The sequence below is a fragment of the Mobula hypostoma genome, chromosome 5, assembly GCF_963921235.1.
Source record: "Mobula hypostoma chromosome 5, sMobHyp1.1, whole genome shotgun sequence".
In the NCBI taxonomy this organism is placed as follows: Eukaryota; Metazoa; Chordata; class Chondrichthyes; order Myliobatiformes; family Myliobatidae; genus Mobula; species Mobula hypostoma.
The window spans coordinates 139,795,888-139,812,084 of NC_086101.1; the positions used below are offsets into that span (position 1 = coordinate 139,795,888).

General features: G+C 42.3%; 1 protein-coding gene across 2 annotated transcripts in view; it reads right to left on the reverse strand.

Moving 5' to 3' along the window:
• mamdc2a (MAM domain containing 2a) overlaps positions 1-16,197 on the reverse strand; it is a 113,828-nt gene that overhangs the window by 82,859 nt on the left and 14,772 nt on the right. The gene's annotated exons all lie outside the window — the stretch shown is intronic.

Below are 16,197 nucleotides of genomic sequence, written 5' to 3' on the forward strand. Positions count from 1 at the left end.
CCACAGAAATCATGAGAGCTCCCACAACGGCATGGCAAGGGCCCAGTAGACGCTTAAAATTCTTTAAATAAACCATCTGCTCACTTGCTCATGTTCTGCAGTGCAATTCTCTTGTAATCAGTGTAAACAGTATCAATGTCAAAAAGTATTGTGAGATTTCCCCTGATCTAGTGCCTCGCATTAAAAAAAATCAGCTTTTCTGTGACCACGTACCAGATCAATCACAGTGCTAAGTTCCCACCAATTGACAGAGAAGCTCTAATGACCTTGATCCATTCCAGGACTATTTGGTGTGCTTTGAAAATCACTGATATATCTTTCCTTAGCTTGCTGGCACACTGACAACTGTACCCCATTCTATCCAACAAATGTTTCTATATATTTCGCAAAGTCCATTTACAGTCATTTAAACCTGATCTGCTTATCGATGGTGGACAGACACAGCAATTTTAAAATGCTTACATTTTGGTAATATATCAGCCGTTCTGCTGACTATATAAGGTTATCATTATATATATCAAGGACGGACCCAGATAGTGAAGAAGTATGTTCTAAGTATTTGTACAACAGCCCAGGCTTACAATGGACGTAATGCACACCATTATGCAGACGTTTGAACCCATGTACACTAATTCACTGTTTTTTTAAATTTCCTCTTTATTGCACTACTTATTTAATTTAACTATTAAATATATATATATTTATAGGCATGGATTATAGACCATGGATTTGCACCTTGGAAGGTTTCCAGGGCGCAGGCCTGGGCAAGGTTGTATGGAAGACCAGCAGTTGCCCATGCTGCAAGTCTCTCCTCTCCACGTCACCAATGTTATCCAAGGGAAGGGCATTAGGACCCATACAGCTTGGCACCGGTGTCGTCGCAGAGCAATGTGTGGTTAAGTGCCTTGCTGAAGGACACACACGCTGCCTCAGCCAAGGCTCGAACTAACGACCTTCAAATCACTAGACGAACGCCTTAACCACTTGGCCATGCGCCAACACACACACACATTTTATATATATACACACACACTTACTGTAATTCACAGTTTCCTTTTTCTATTATCATGCATTCCATTGTACTGCTGCCACAAAGTTAACAGATTTCACAAGATATGCCAGTGCTATTAAATTTGATTCTGAAAATGGACATACAAAATCAAAACCAGAGCTAATTCAGGATAGAATGCCAACGGGATTCAAAAGGGTGATCTCTGTACTCCCACTAATAGCACAATTACCAACAAGCTATGCTGGCACTCCATCCGAGATCCTCAACATCTACTCATCCCACCGCTGCCGCATCTTTGCTTCAGTGAATACCCACTACAAAACACACCACAGCCAATTGCCTTGCGATCGTCAACAGAACATTGCAAGCCAGAGCAAGCTGCCATCTGAATGTAACAAGACACAAGGTGCACAGGGATATGACTAACTCCATTTAGATCTAGCTCTGTACAGAATCTCAATCATATTTATTATTACTGACTTGTAATGTATAATGTGAAATTTATTTTTTGCAGCAGTGCAATGCAAAGGCATAAAATTAATATAAATTACAAACAACTAAATAGTGCAAAATAAAAAGGAATAAGGAGATAGTGTTCATGAATTCATAGACTGTTCACAAATCTGACAGCTGTGGGGAAGAAGTTGTGCCTGAATCAATGAGCGTGGGGCTTCAGGTTCATATACCTCACCTCTGATGACAGCAATGAGAAGAGGTCATGTCCCAGACACTGAGAGTCCTTAGTGATGGATGTAACTTTTTTGGGGCATCACCTCTTAAAAATGTTATCAATGATGGGGAGTGTTCTGCCTATGATACAGATCGCTCTGCCTCCAACTATCTGCAGTGTCTTCCATTCTTGTGCATTAAAGCCTCCATACATGTCTATGATGCAACCGATCAGAATGTTCTCCACATAAACACACCTGCTGTGTTCCTCCAGCATTTTGTTTGTGTTACTCTGAATGACCGCAAGTGTAAACTTAATTTGCTAGTCTTTGATGACATACCAAGTCTCCTTAAAGTCCAAACAACAAATTGCCACTGGCGGCCTACTGATTGCATCAGTGTTTTGGACCCAGGATAAATCCCCCAAGATGTTGATGCCTAGGAACTTAAAACTCCTTACTCTTCCCATCACTGACTACTCAATGAGGACTGGTGTGTGGGTGTGTTCTCCTGACTTCCCCTTCCTGAAGTCCAAGATTAATTCCTTTGTCTTTCTGACATTGAGCGTGAGGCTGATGTTGTGACACCACCCAGCCAGCTCTCCTATGTCACTCCTGCAGGCCTCCTCATCACCATCTGCGATCTTACCAACAACAGCAGATCTGTGAATTTATAAATGGCACTTCAGCTGTGCTTAGCCACAGTCGTGAGTATAGAGAGAGTAGAGCAGTGGGCTAAGCACATATTCCTGAAGGGTACCTGTGACGGTTATCAGTGAGGTGATGTTATAAAGTTCAAAGTAAAATTTATTATCAGAGTACATACACATCACCACATACAATCCTGAGATTCCTTTTGTGTGGGCATACTTAGCAAATCTATAAAAGGGTAACTGTAAACAGGACTTGTAAACTTAAACATCAGGAACAATAAACTGCAAACACGCTGTACAAATGCAGATAATAAATAAATAACAATAAATAACGAGCATGTAATAACAAGGTCAAAGAGTCCTTAATTGAGTGTAATTATCTCCTTGAGTGTAATTATCTCCTTTTGTACAAGAGCCTGATGGTAACTGTTATTGAACCTGGCGGTGTGAGCCCTGAGGCACCTTCTACCAAATGGCAGCAAGTGAGAAAAGAGCTTGGCCAGGGTGGTGAGGATTTTCGGTGATGGATGCTGCTTTTCTACGGCAATGTTTCATGTAGATGGTGGGGAGGGCTCTACCCATGATGTACTGGGCTGAATCCACTACCTTTTGTAGGATTTTCTGCTCAAGGGCATTGGGGATCCCACACCAGGTTGTAATGAAGCCAGTCAGCACACTTCCCACCAGATATCTATAGAGGTTTGCCAAGGTTTTTGATGACATACCAAAGCTCCGCAGTCTTCTGAGGAAGTAGAGGCACTGTTGTGCTTTCATTGCAATTATATTTTTTATGATGCGTCGAGGACAGATCTCTGAGATAGTGACACCCAGGAATTTAAAGTTACTGACCCTCTCCACCACTGATCTTCCAATGATTACTGGTTTATGGACCTCTGGTTTCCCTCTCCTGAAATCTATCAGTTCCTTAGTGTTATTGATATTGAGTAAGAGGTTGTTGTTATTAGATTAGATTAGATGATGAGAACACTCAGTCCTCTTTTATTGTCATTTAGAAATGCATACATGTGTTAAGAAATGATACAATGTTTCTCCAGAGTGATATCACAGAAAACAGGATAAGCCAAAGACTAACACTGACAGAACCACATAATTATAACATATAGTTACAGTAGTGCAAAGCAATACCATAATTTGATGAAGAACAAACCATGGGCATGGTAAAAATAGTCTCAAAGTCTCCAAGTCGATTGACTCCCGAGTCCCCGATAGCAGGCGGCAAAAGGGAGAAACTCCCTGCCATAAACCTCCGGGCACCGTCAACTTGCCGATGCCTTGGAAGCAGCCGACCACAGCCAACACAGAGTCCATCCATCCGAAAACTTCGAGCCTCCGACTAGCCGCCCCGATACAGCCTCCCGAGCGCCATCCTCTGCTGAGCGCCTTCGACCTCGGCCCGGCCGCTGAAACACGCAAAGCCGAGGATTTCAGGGCCCTCTGCTCCGGAGATTCTGGTTACCACACAGTAACAGCGGCAGCGAAGTGGGCATTTCAGAAGTTTTTCAGGAGTTCCTCCGTACTCTCACGTCTGTCTCCATCAAATCAGAATTGTGCACGGTCCCCTACTTGACAAATTACAGATATCATTTATTCACCGAAGGGGCCGCGCGCGCTGCTGTCGCGCCGCCATCTTCTCCTCTTCTGATGTTATTACACCACTCAGCCAATTTTCCAATCTCCCTCCTGAATGCTGATTCATTACCACCTTTGACACAATGCACCACAGTATTACTTAGTTGTACTGTCTCAGGTCTCCCTATAAAAAAGTCGAGGATCCAGTTACAGGGGGAGGTACAGTGGCCCAAGTTTTGAAGTTTGATGATTGATACTGTGGTGATGATGGTGTTGAATGCTGAGCTGTAATCAATAAACTGCAGTCAATGTTGCCAAAGTTTCAACATATTAAGTGTTTAGGATCATCTGGCCTGGTTATCGTGTTTTCTGATTTTGATCATCTACACTGTTGAAGAGGAATAAAAACATACTCTTACAAAAAGCTACTGAAGTTGGAAGGGATTTGAAAGTTTGAAAATCAAGATCAAGCCAACTTGTATTTATATTAAATAGAGACTTATAGAGACTTGCGGTTAGTGTAACATCATTGGAACTCCAGCTGTAGGATCAGGTTTGATTCCCATCGCCACCTGTAAGGAGTTTGTGCCTTCTCTCCCTGACCACATGGGTTTCCTCTGGGTGCTCAAGTTTCGTTCACCATTCCAAAGATGTACAGTTGGGATTAATGAATTGTGTGGATTCTATGCAGGTGCTGGAAGAGTGGTGGTGCTTGAGTGTTGCACTGCACACTCCTTACTCATTTGATTTGACACAAGAAGATGCTTTTATGACCATAAGACATTGGAGCAAAATTAGGCCATTCAGCCCATCAAGTCTGCTCTGTCATTCCATCAGGATTGATCCTGAATCCCACTCAACTCCATACAACTGCCTTCTCACCAGTCAGGAAGCTATCAGCTTCTGCTTTAAATATACCCATGGACGGCCTCCACTGCAGTCTATGGCAGAGTATACTCCCCATCACCCTTTGTCATTGGAACCATTTGGGATCAACTATCAGTGAAGGGATTAAACAAAAATTGAATGATTGGTACTTGTGGTCTGCACACAACTGCTATTTGAAAACAGGGAAATGAAAGTGAGACAAAAAGAGTAAAGAGAAATAACAAAAGAAAGGATTGAAAATGACAAAGAAAGTGACAAAGAGAAACAAACAAAAGTAGGTTGACAAAGTAGCACTTTGCAATAAATTGCCTCTTAGATATTCAGATATAGAAGGATATGGATCTAATACAAACAAATGAGATTATTGCAAACGGGCAAACAATTGTCACGGACACAGAGGACCAAATGCCTGTTTAGTATAGTAGGACTCTATGAATTCAGCTCCCCCTTGAAGAAGGGTCTCTGGTTGTTTCTGATTAATCTTCGTGTAGTGTTTCATCCTCTTTACATTCTTGGGCAAATTTGACTTTAAGGACAAATGTCTCAAGGACAATGTGCAAGGTTGCTATTTGGATGTCATTCCTATTGTCTACAACAACATGGCAGAGAGTCTATTTCTGATTTCTAATTAATGCAGTCTTCCTCTCCACCAAGGACATTATAGTACAGTTGATAAGGTAGTGTTTGATGCATAGAACAGTACAGCACAGGAACTGGCACTTCAGCCCATGACGTCTGTGCTAAACACAAGCCAATTTGAACTCATCCCATCAGCCTGCACGTGGTTTATACATAATTGCTGTATCACCTACCTATTCATCTGTCTATCCAAATGCTTCTTAAATGTTGCTGGCTGCTTCCACCACCTTCCAGGCACGGCACATACCAATCTTTGTAAAATAAAAAATTCCCTCTCAAATCTCCTCTAAATTGTCCCGCTATCTCTTTAAATCTATGTTTTCTAGTACATTTCTACACTGGAAAAAAAGATTCTCACCACCTGTGAGTCTATCAGGGTCATCTATTGTATCCGGTGCTCCCGATGCAGTCTCCATAGTATCCAAGACATCTTCAAGGAGCAACGGCTCAGAAAGGCAGCGTCCATTATTAAGGATTACCATCACCCAGGACGTGCCCCCTTCTCCTTGTTAGCATCAGGAAGGAGGTATAGAAGCCTGAAGGCACACACTCAGCAGTTCAGGAACAGCTTCTTCCCCTCTGCCATCCAATTTGTAAATGGACAATGAACCCATGAACGCAATCTCACTTTTTTATTATTTCTGTTTCTGCACCATTTTTAATTTACCATAAATATATATACACACATACACACTTACTGTAGTCCATTTATTTATTTTTCTATTTTATCATGTATTGCATTGCACTGCTGCCACAAATTTCATAAATTTCACAACACGTGCCCGATTCTGATTCCTACACACCAGTAAGCCTCAATGCAGGTTGTGGGACCACTTCATCGAGTACCTTCACTCTGTCTGCCACAGGATCTCCCAGTGGCTACCCATTTTAATTTGGCCTCCCATTGCAATACCAACATGGCTGCCTATAGCCTCCACTAGTGCCATGATGAGGCCAAATATGGGTTGAAACGGTGTAACCTCATATTCCAGCCTCCAACCTGATAGCATGAACATTGATTTCTCTAACTTCTAATAATTACTCCTCCTTCCCCCCCTTAATTGTTTATTCCCCATTTTGGATAGCTTCTTATCCCTTTCCTTCTTCTTTCTGACCCATTGCCACCCTCTGGTACCCCTCTTCCTTCCCTTTATTCCATGGTCCACTGTCCTCTCCTGTTAGATTCCTCTTCCACCTATCACCTCCCAACTTCTAACTTCATCCCCCTCCCCCACCCACCCACCTTCCCCCTTACCTGCTTCCACCTATCACCTGCCAATTTGTACTCATTTCCCTCACTCAAACTTCTTATTCTGGCTTCTTCCCCCTTCCTTTCCAGTCCTGATGAAAGTTCTCAGTCTGAAACAGTGATTATTTATTCCCCTCCATCGATGCTGCCTGACTTGCTGAGTTGCTCCTGCATTTTGTGTGTTTGAATCCAGTTTACCAGGTTTCTGTGGGTACCTTCTGGATTAGCACATGAGGAACCTTGCTGAATCTTTTATTGAAGTCTATGTAGACAATATCCACTGCCCTACCTCCTTCAATCTTCATAACCTTCTCAAAAAACTGAATCAAGTTTATAAAACGTGACTTCCCCACGCTGACTATTCCTAAAAAGTCCACGATTTTCCAGATGTTAGTAAATCCTATCCCCAAGAATCTTCTCCAATTTCCCTACCACTGATATATGGCTCCCTGCCCTATAATTTCCTTGTCTGACCAATTGCCATTCTTAAACAAGAGAACAATATTGGCTATTCTCCAGGCTTGTGGTGAAGAGAATATAAAGATCTCTTTGTATCCTCTGTCAGTAAATATCTGCATCTGCGAGTTTAACCCCATTACATCAGCTGGGGAATACGTCTGGAATTTTAAGAGACATAGTACTAGTCACGATTATCACAACACTGCAAGACTGCCATAAAATCTCCCCAGGTTCACAAGCATCCTTTAGTGTATGGAATTTGACATCCTTACCCTAACTATGTGTGACTCCAAATGAACAGAAAAGTCATCTCCTCTGAAGAGGCTCCTGCAAACTGCATCAGTATACACTACAGGCAATAGCTGCTGGCAAAACCATCTTAAGTGAACAAACAGGGGGGGAGAAAGCTTGGAAACTTTGATGTCTGCTGAAAGGCACAGCATTGCCATCCAGTATCTCAGGGGATGACGAGTTTTGGCAGTGGGCTGTGTTGAATGGTTGCTCCTGAAAGGAAATGAATTGGAATTAATTTTATTCACTGGAGTCCCAGAGAGGCAAACCAGTGAGGCCATAGAGGGCAAATTGCAGGGACTTTGTGATGGTGGTGATTGGCAAACATCCATTCCTGTTTTGTGGCTCAGTAATACTGTAATAATACTGTTACAGTAATAAAATTAAGAGGTGCAACAATCAAAATCATTTTTACAGATGCAAACTAAGTGAAGATTCATTCTCATCATAACAACAGCCTGAATTTATATATAGCAAGGTTGAAAAGCTTTTGCGCAGAACATAGAACAGTACAGTACAAGAACAGGCCTTTTTGGTCCACAATATCTGTGCTGACTATGATGCTAATTAAGATGGCACATTTGCCTGCAAATGTCGCTTTCCTCCATTCCTTGCCTGCTCATGTGCCCGTTTAAAAAGCCTATAAATATCGCTGTCATACCTGCTTCCAGTACCTGCCCTGCCAGAGCATTTCAGACACCTACCTGTAATGAGTTCTTCGGGTGTGTGCCAGAAAGCGTTGGGCTCCAAGGTTTTTAGAGCACCTGAATTGGTTAATCATTGTATGATGAGAATCATTGATCGTTTTAGAATCCCTCTTTCTCGAGCATCTCGTTCTTTGTAATGTGGTCGCCTGATGCTTTCTATTTAAGCTTGTTAAGTTTATTTTGATAGGCTCGAGGATTCTGTGTTACTTGTATTATTTAAGTGGATGCCTGCTTAGCACTGATCACAGGGTCCTAGTTTTGAGATTATTATAAGACCACAAGACCATAAGTTATAGGAGCAGAATTAGGTCATTAGGCACATCGAGTCTGCTCCACCATTTCACCATGGCTGATCTATTATTCCTCTCAGCCTCAGTCTCCTGCTTTTTGTCCACATCACTTCATGTCTTGACCAGTCAAGAATCTATCAACTTCTGCCTTAAATATGTGTAAAGGCTTGGCCTCCACAGCATCCTGCGGCAATGAATTCCACAGATTCACCACTTTCTGGCTAAAGAAATTCCTCCTCATCTCCTTTCTAAAAGGACACCCCACTGTTCTGAGGCTGTGTCCTCTGGTCACCCTATGAATAAACTCTCATCGCTGTCTCTATATCGGAGTCTGTCTCTTCTCCGCTCTTGGGTTCCGATATTGCCAGTGCACATTGTAACACCTACCTGTCTGTGTAAAACTCCACATACAGCTCCCTTAAACTTACTCTCTCTCACCTTAAGCATATGCTTTCTAGTTTCTGGATGTGTCATGGGGCAGAAAATTGAAAATTCGTTGCAACACAGGCAATGAAAAATTGCTAAAGTAGTATCTTATCATATTGTGAAACATACCAAGGCAATTCACGCTAACATTACCAGGCACAATTAGATATCCAGATGCATAGGACTACATTAGGGCTCTAGATCTTGGCAGCAGACAGCACAACGAACTGTGGTGGAGTGATTAAGATCAAGGGACCAGAACCAGAGGAGCACAAGCAGATTGTTACTGGGCCGCAGGAGCAATTCCGAATCAGGAAATAATCTTTCACATATTTCAAAGGAAACAATTACCAGAAATGTTTCATCTCAAGAGCATACTGTAGAGTCCTGACATATGACCTTTCTACAAATATTGGAACCTCACTCAACATCCCTTTTCATTTTTTTGTTGATCAATGAAAGCCAAATCTGCCAATTAAAATAAGGAAACAATTCATCACCTTCCAAGTACTCAGCAGTTGCTACTTCACGTCGACACAACGCATCTCAAAATAAATAAATAAATATTAAACTAACAAAGCAGTTTTAACCTAGTGAACTGAGTGATGTGACTTTGAATCAGTTCCATATCTCTTTATTTCAGATACAATTGCTCTTCATTACCACCTTGGTAACTCTCCTATCAACGTTCCTATTGCAGCTAATACTTGCCAGGAATTATCTGTGTAATTGACATCAGCTAGGCAGGGCAAGTTACAGTAGATCATTATCCTGCTGTAAGTAACCTGCCACAAGTTCCTGCCAGAAAGATGAGCCCTTATGGCAGGCTGGATGGAGAATGACATCAGCAATGTACCAAGGACACCTACCAATTGTTGATAGAAGGTGATTACATCACAGCCTTGGAAACAGAGGGCAACTGCATTTAATGGACTCATACTACATTGAAATAGGCTTTTCAACCTAACCAGTTAATACGGGACATAATACCCAATTAAGCCAGCCCTATTTGCTCGTATTTGGCCCTTATCCCTGTAATCCCTCTTTGTAAGACCATAAGGAGCAGAATTAGGCCATTTGGCCCATCGAGTCTGCTCTACCATTTCATCATAGCTGATCCATTTCCCTCTCAGCCCCAATTTCTTGCCTTCTTCCTGTATCCCTTCATGCTCTGACTAACTGAGACTCCATCAGCCTCTGCCTTAAATATACCCAGTGACTTGGCCTCCACAGCCACCCGTGGTAACAAATTCCTCAAATTCACTACTCTCTGGCTAAAGCTCCTCCTCATCTCCATTCTAAATGGACATCCCACTATTCAGAGCCTATGTCCTTTGATCTTGGACTCCCCACCACATGAAACATCCTCTCCAGATCCACTCTATCGAGACCTTTCAACATTTGATAGGTTTCAATGAGAAAATATCCATGTACCTGTTGCAAGTGTCTTTTAGCTTCTGTTAATGTGCCTGCCGCAACCACCTCTTAATCTAGGAGCTTATTCCATGTACAGGCCAGGCTCTGAGTAGAAAAGTTGCCCCTCATGTTCCTATTAAATCTCTCCACTCTCACCTTAAACTTAGGCACTCTAGCTTTTGATGTCCAAACCCTGAGAAAGACCACTTGGATTCACCCTATCTATGCCCAGCTGATGGGTGTGCTGGCAGATATAATCAACATTTCCCTGGAACAAACCATTGTCCCCTCGGCAACCATCATTCCATTGCCAAAGAAGGTGATAGTAACCTGCCTAGACAACTATTATCCGGTGGCGTTAACATCAACCATTATGAAATGCTTTGAGCTGCTGGCCATGGAGCACATTAAAACCTTTCTCCCAGCTATATTGGACCCTTTCCAGTTCGCTTATAACTCAAATCGATCTATTGATAAGGCAATAGCCTCTGCCCTCCACTCTGTCTTGTCCCACCTGGAAAATGGGGTTTCATATGCCAGACTGCTGTTTATAGAATTTAGTTCAGCATTTAACGCCATCAAACCCCAGAAACTGATGGGGAAACTGTCCTCACTGGGTCTCAACACCTCTCTCTGCAACTGGATACTGGACTTCTTAACAATGAGACCACAGTCAGTCAGTGTGGGCAACAACATCTCTTGTCCCGTTACGCTGAGCACGGGCACTCCCCAAAGCTGTGTGCTCAGCCCACTGCTGTTCACACTGCCGATGGGTGACTTTGTCGCAGGATCCAGCTCAAACCGTGTCATCGAATTTGCGGATGACACCGCAGTAGTTGGCCTTATTAAGGACGATGCGAGATGGCATCTAGAGAGGAAGTGGAGAGGCTGGTAGGTTGGTGTGAGAAGAACAACCTAAGCCTGAACATGACGAAGACCAAGAAAATCATTGTGGATTTCAGGAAGTGCAGACACACCATCCCCCTCTGTGAATACATGGCTCCTCCAGAGAGAGTTAAGTGCGCCAAGTTCCTGAGAGTTCGAATCACGGATGTCCTCATCTAGTCCCTTAATATCACATCCCTGAACAAGAAGACACAGCAGCGCCTCCACTTCCTAAGAAGATTGGGGTAAGCAAGGACTCCCCCCACCTCCTCACCCCATCTTAACTGTATTTTACAGGAGCACCATTGAGAGCATCCTGACAAGTTGCATCTCCATCTGGCATGGGAGCAGTCGAACATCAGACCAGAAGTCCTACAAAGGTCTGTGAGAACAGCTGAGAGGATCATAGGGGTCTCTCTACTATCCATCAGGGACATTTACCAGGAGTGCTGCATACGCAGGACCCTTAGTGTTATTAAGGATCCCACCCATCCATCCAGCATCCTCTTTGACTTTCCACCATCAGGCAGGAGACTGTGGTGCATTAAAACAAGAATGGTCAGAATAAGAAACAGCTTTTCCCCCAGGCCATTAGGTCTAAACTCCCTGTCACATTGTATTCAAAATGTCACTGTTTAACCTATTCCTTACCTTACAATATTTAATATTAATGCACTTTAGTTTGTTATTTATGTGTGATTCATCTGTAGATTTTATCCTTACCTTCATAAATTGTTGTGTGCTACATCTGTTATGTGTACTACTATGTTTTACACTCCGGTTCAAAGAAAATTTGCCTTGTTTCTATATACGAGTACATTATATGAATATATACCTTATATAGATGTATATAGTTAAATGACAATGACTTGACTTTATATGCCCCTGTAATCAGAATCAGGTTTAATATTACTGGCGTATATTGTGAAATACGTTTTGCGGCAGCAGTACATTGTTATACAGAAAACTAAAAGAATGATAAATTATAATAAGAAATATATTTTAAAACATTAAATTCAATAAGTAATGCAAAAAGAGAGGGAATAAAATACTGAGGTAGTGTTCATTGTCCATTCAGAAATCTGATGGTGGATGGGAAGAAGCTGAAACATTGAGAGTATCTTCAGACTCCTTTCTCATTGTTACTATCAGGAAGGAGGTATGGAAGGCATGTCCTGGATGATGGGAGTCCTTAATGATTGACATTGCTTTTTTGAGGCATCACCTTTTGAAGGTGTCCTGGATGCTGGAGAGGCTCATGTCCGTTTGCAACAGGCTGAGTTTGCAACTTTCTGCAGCTTTTTCCAATCCTGTGGAGTAGCCCCTCCATACCCGATGGTGATGCAACCAGTTAGAAGTCTGTCCACCGTACATCGGTAGAAATTTGCAAGAGTCTTTCATGTCATATCAAGTCTTCTCAAACTCCTAGCCACTGTTTTGCCTTCTTTGTAATTGCATCAATATTTTGGGGCCCAGGATAGAGCTTCAGAGATGTTGACACCCAGGAACTGCTCACACTTTGCACAACTGATCCCTCGATGAGGACTGGTGTGTATTCCCTCGACCTCACCTTCATGATGTCCACAAGCAATCCCTTGCTCTTACTAACACTGAGTGCAAGGTTGTTGTTACGTCATCGATCAACCAGCTGATCTATCTCACTCTTGTACGCCTCCTTATCACCATATGAAATTCTGCCAACAATAGTTATGTCATCAGCAAATTCATGGATTTGTAAAGCCACACAGTCGTGGGTGTAGAGAGAGTAGAGCAGTGGGCTAAACACACATCCTTGAAGTGCACCAGTGTTGATAGTCAGCAAGGAGGCGATTTTGCAATCCGTACTGATTGTGGTCTCCTGGTGAGAATGTCAAGGATATAGTTGCAGAGGGAGGTACAGTGGCCCAGGGTTTGAAGCTTGGTGATTTGTACTGAGGATATAATGCTGTTGAATGCTGAGCTGTCAATAAACAACAGCTTGACATAAGTATTGCTATTATCCAGGTGATCCAAGGCCAAGTGGAGAGCCAGTAAGATTGCATCCACTGTAGACACTGTGGTGATAGGGAAATTGCAGCAGGCCTAGGTCTTTGCTTAGGTATGAGTTGATTCTGGCCATAACCAACCTCTCAGAGCACTTCATTACAGAGATGGGAGTGCAACTGGGCAATAGTCATTGAGACAGCTCACCCTGCTCTTCTTGGGTTCTGGGATGATTGTCAGCATTTTGAAGCAGGTGGGAACCTCTGCCCTCAGCATTGAGGAACTGTATCCTTGAACACTCCTGCCAGTGTGATAGATATTTACTTCAATCTCATGTTTGCTAAACTGTCTTTTTATAATAGCAGCTGCAATTTGAAAGGTCACAAACAGTTGTAAATAAACTTTTATCTATATTGCTTTGTTTAAATTCAGGTCATAAATGAAGTCAGTCTTTGGTTCTTTAAATGTAAATGGAAAGCAGCTTGAGGTAAAAAAAAACACTCTTATAGAACAGCTTTGCAAATAGGCTCTATATTTTGAAGATGCTCTGTCTCAAAAGAGTCACTGGACCTGTTTTATTTTTGCTCAAGATAAGTCAATAGGTTGTTTAATTTGGATTGTTTCAAACAGAGAAGCTGACTCTTAAATTGTTTAGTTCAAGGTAGCTTGCAGAACCAGATATATAATATGAATTAGCATATCCATAACTGATGTGTTTATAGTTGGAGAGTTTTATGCATGCAGAGGTTAGCTTTACAGCATTAATTATAGCTAGCTAGGATCTACATCTCCAAAAATGGCTTCAGACCATTTATGTTAAAAGGGTCTGAGGAAATATCACATGCTGTGAAGTCACTCAATGGCTGGAAAGGGTTTGAACATAGAGAGCACTTCAGGTTTATTAGGAATAGAGTAAAAAACATCAACAAACATGGAAGAACTAGAATCCATTCCTCTAGCTTTTATTTCAGTGACAGACAATTTGTTTGTCTGCATCTTTGGTAGCTTATCGGAATTGTATCTTTGTTTAGAAATCCTTAATTTTTTTTTAGAAATGCTTTGTGCTTCATGGAAATTATTTGTGTTTTAGAAATAATTTGTAAATTAGGAAATGTTTAAGATAGAAATCCTCTGTGGGTTTTAACTGTGTTTTAAGCATATTGTGTGGATTTAAATGTGTATCACTGTAAATTTAAAAACTGAGTTTTAAACTACTTTATTGGCTGGAAGCATCTTCTCCTTGGTAGGAAGAAGGGACCCACTGCTCAAATAGTGGGTATTGGCAGGTAAACACCATAGAGAATAAACAGGGAAGCAAACTAGTCTTTGAAAGTTGGGTAGCAACAGTATAATTTCCCATCAGCGCAAATACTCATGGCTATTTACAGTATATCTGATAGTGTATAAAGCCTTTGTTTGAGTTTTGAACTTCACAGTCAGCAAACCTAATACCGTTGCACCAGTTGGTAGGCACAGGTTTTCAAAGCTACCCGGCTACACCATCAGGACCTGATGCCTTGCAAGGTTTCACCCTCTCGAAAGAAGTTCTGACGTTGGCCTCCAAGACAGGAAACCCAGAGTCACCAAATGCTGCATGGATTCTCATAGGTGCAGTTTTACTCGGCCTTTCAAAGCATGAAAGGTATTGAGCTCGTCTGGGAGCGAAGCATCACAGCCATTTATGATGTTAGGTTTCACCTTGTAGGAAGTAACAGCCTACAAACCCTGCCAGGGCTGACGTGTATCTGATTTCATCTCTAACTTGAATTGGAATGGTTTTTTTGCTCTTAAAATGGCCTTCTGTAGGTCATACCTGGACTTCCTGTATAGTTCTGGATCACCAGTTTGAATGCCACCAACCTAGCCCTCAGCAGACTATGAATCTCCTGGCTCTTCCACAGCTTTTGGTTTGGATATGTCCAGTGTGTTCTCAAAAGGCACACACTCATCCACGTGTCGATGAAGTTGGTGACAACTTGGCATATTCAGATTCAAAGATGTATCTCTGAATGTTGTTCAGTCCACTGATTCAAAGCACTCTTCCACCTTCCTCGACCATACCTTTTTGGTCCTCATTACCAGTGCTGCGGTCTTTAGTCTTTGCCTGTACACTGGGAGTAGAAGTACAGCCAGGCGATTGGACTTTCCAAAGTGGGGAGATGGGATGGCATGGTAAGTGTTCTTGTTGGTGGTACAACAGTGGTCAAACGTGTTGAATCCTCTGTTCCGCAGGTGATATGTTGGTGGTAGTTGTTCAGAGACTTCTTCAAGCTGGCCCCTTCAAGTTGAAATCCCCTGCAATGATAGGGAAGGCGCCAGGGTGTGCTGTTTCGTGACTGCTGATCATGGTGCTCAGTTCCTCCAGTGACTGCCTGACGCTGGCCTGAGGTGGAATGTACACTGCTACCAGGATGACGGTGGAAAACTCCCTCGGCAGATAAAATGGATGACACTTAACCGCAAGATGTTCCAGGTCAGGTGAGCAGGACTGAGACATAACTACCACAGCTGTGCACCACGATGAGTTAATCATAAAGCATACACCACATCCTCTACCTTTAAAAGACTCAGATTGTGGACCACGTTTCCATGAAGCAAAGTACTCAACAGTCCCTTATGTCCCTCTGGAACTGCGATCTTGCTGAACTCTTCAATTTTATTTTCCAGAGACTGTACATTGCCAGCAGGCTTAAGGCCATTGTGTTTCATTCATACCTGTCGCCCGACATGCCTTCCATGCTAAGTCCCAGCCAGCTCATACTTTATAACTAGTCACTTGAGTTCTAAGACCCAGCATTTGTGGATTCAAGAAAAACTACAAAAAAAACAAGAACAAATCAAACCTGGTTTGTTATTATAGTACCATGTTGTATCTATGTATCTATGACTCACTGAAAGGTTGAGCCGTAATGTTTCAGAAAAAGCTGACTATTCCATATCATTTGGAAAGCAAGATATTAATTAATTAGTAGGTGACATTTCCATAGCTGGGGTGAGACTCCAAACACTGAAGGAATAAGTTGCACAAAGGATGAATGACT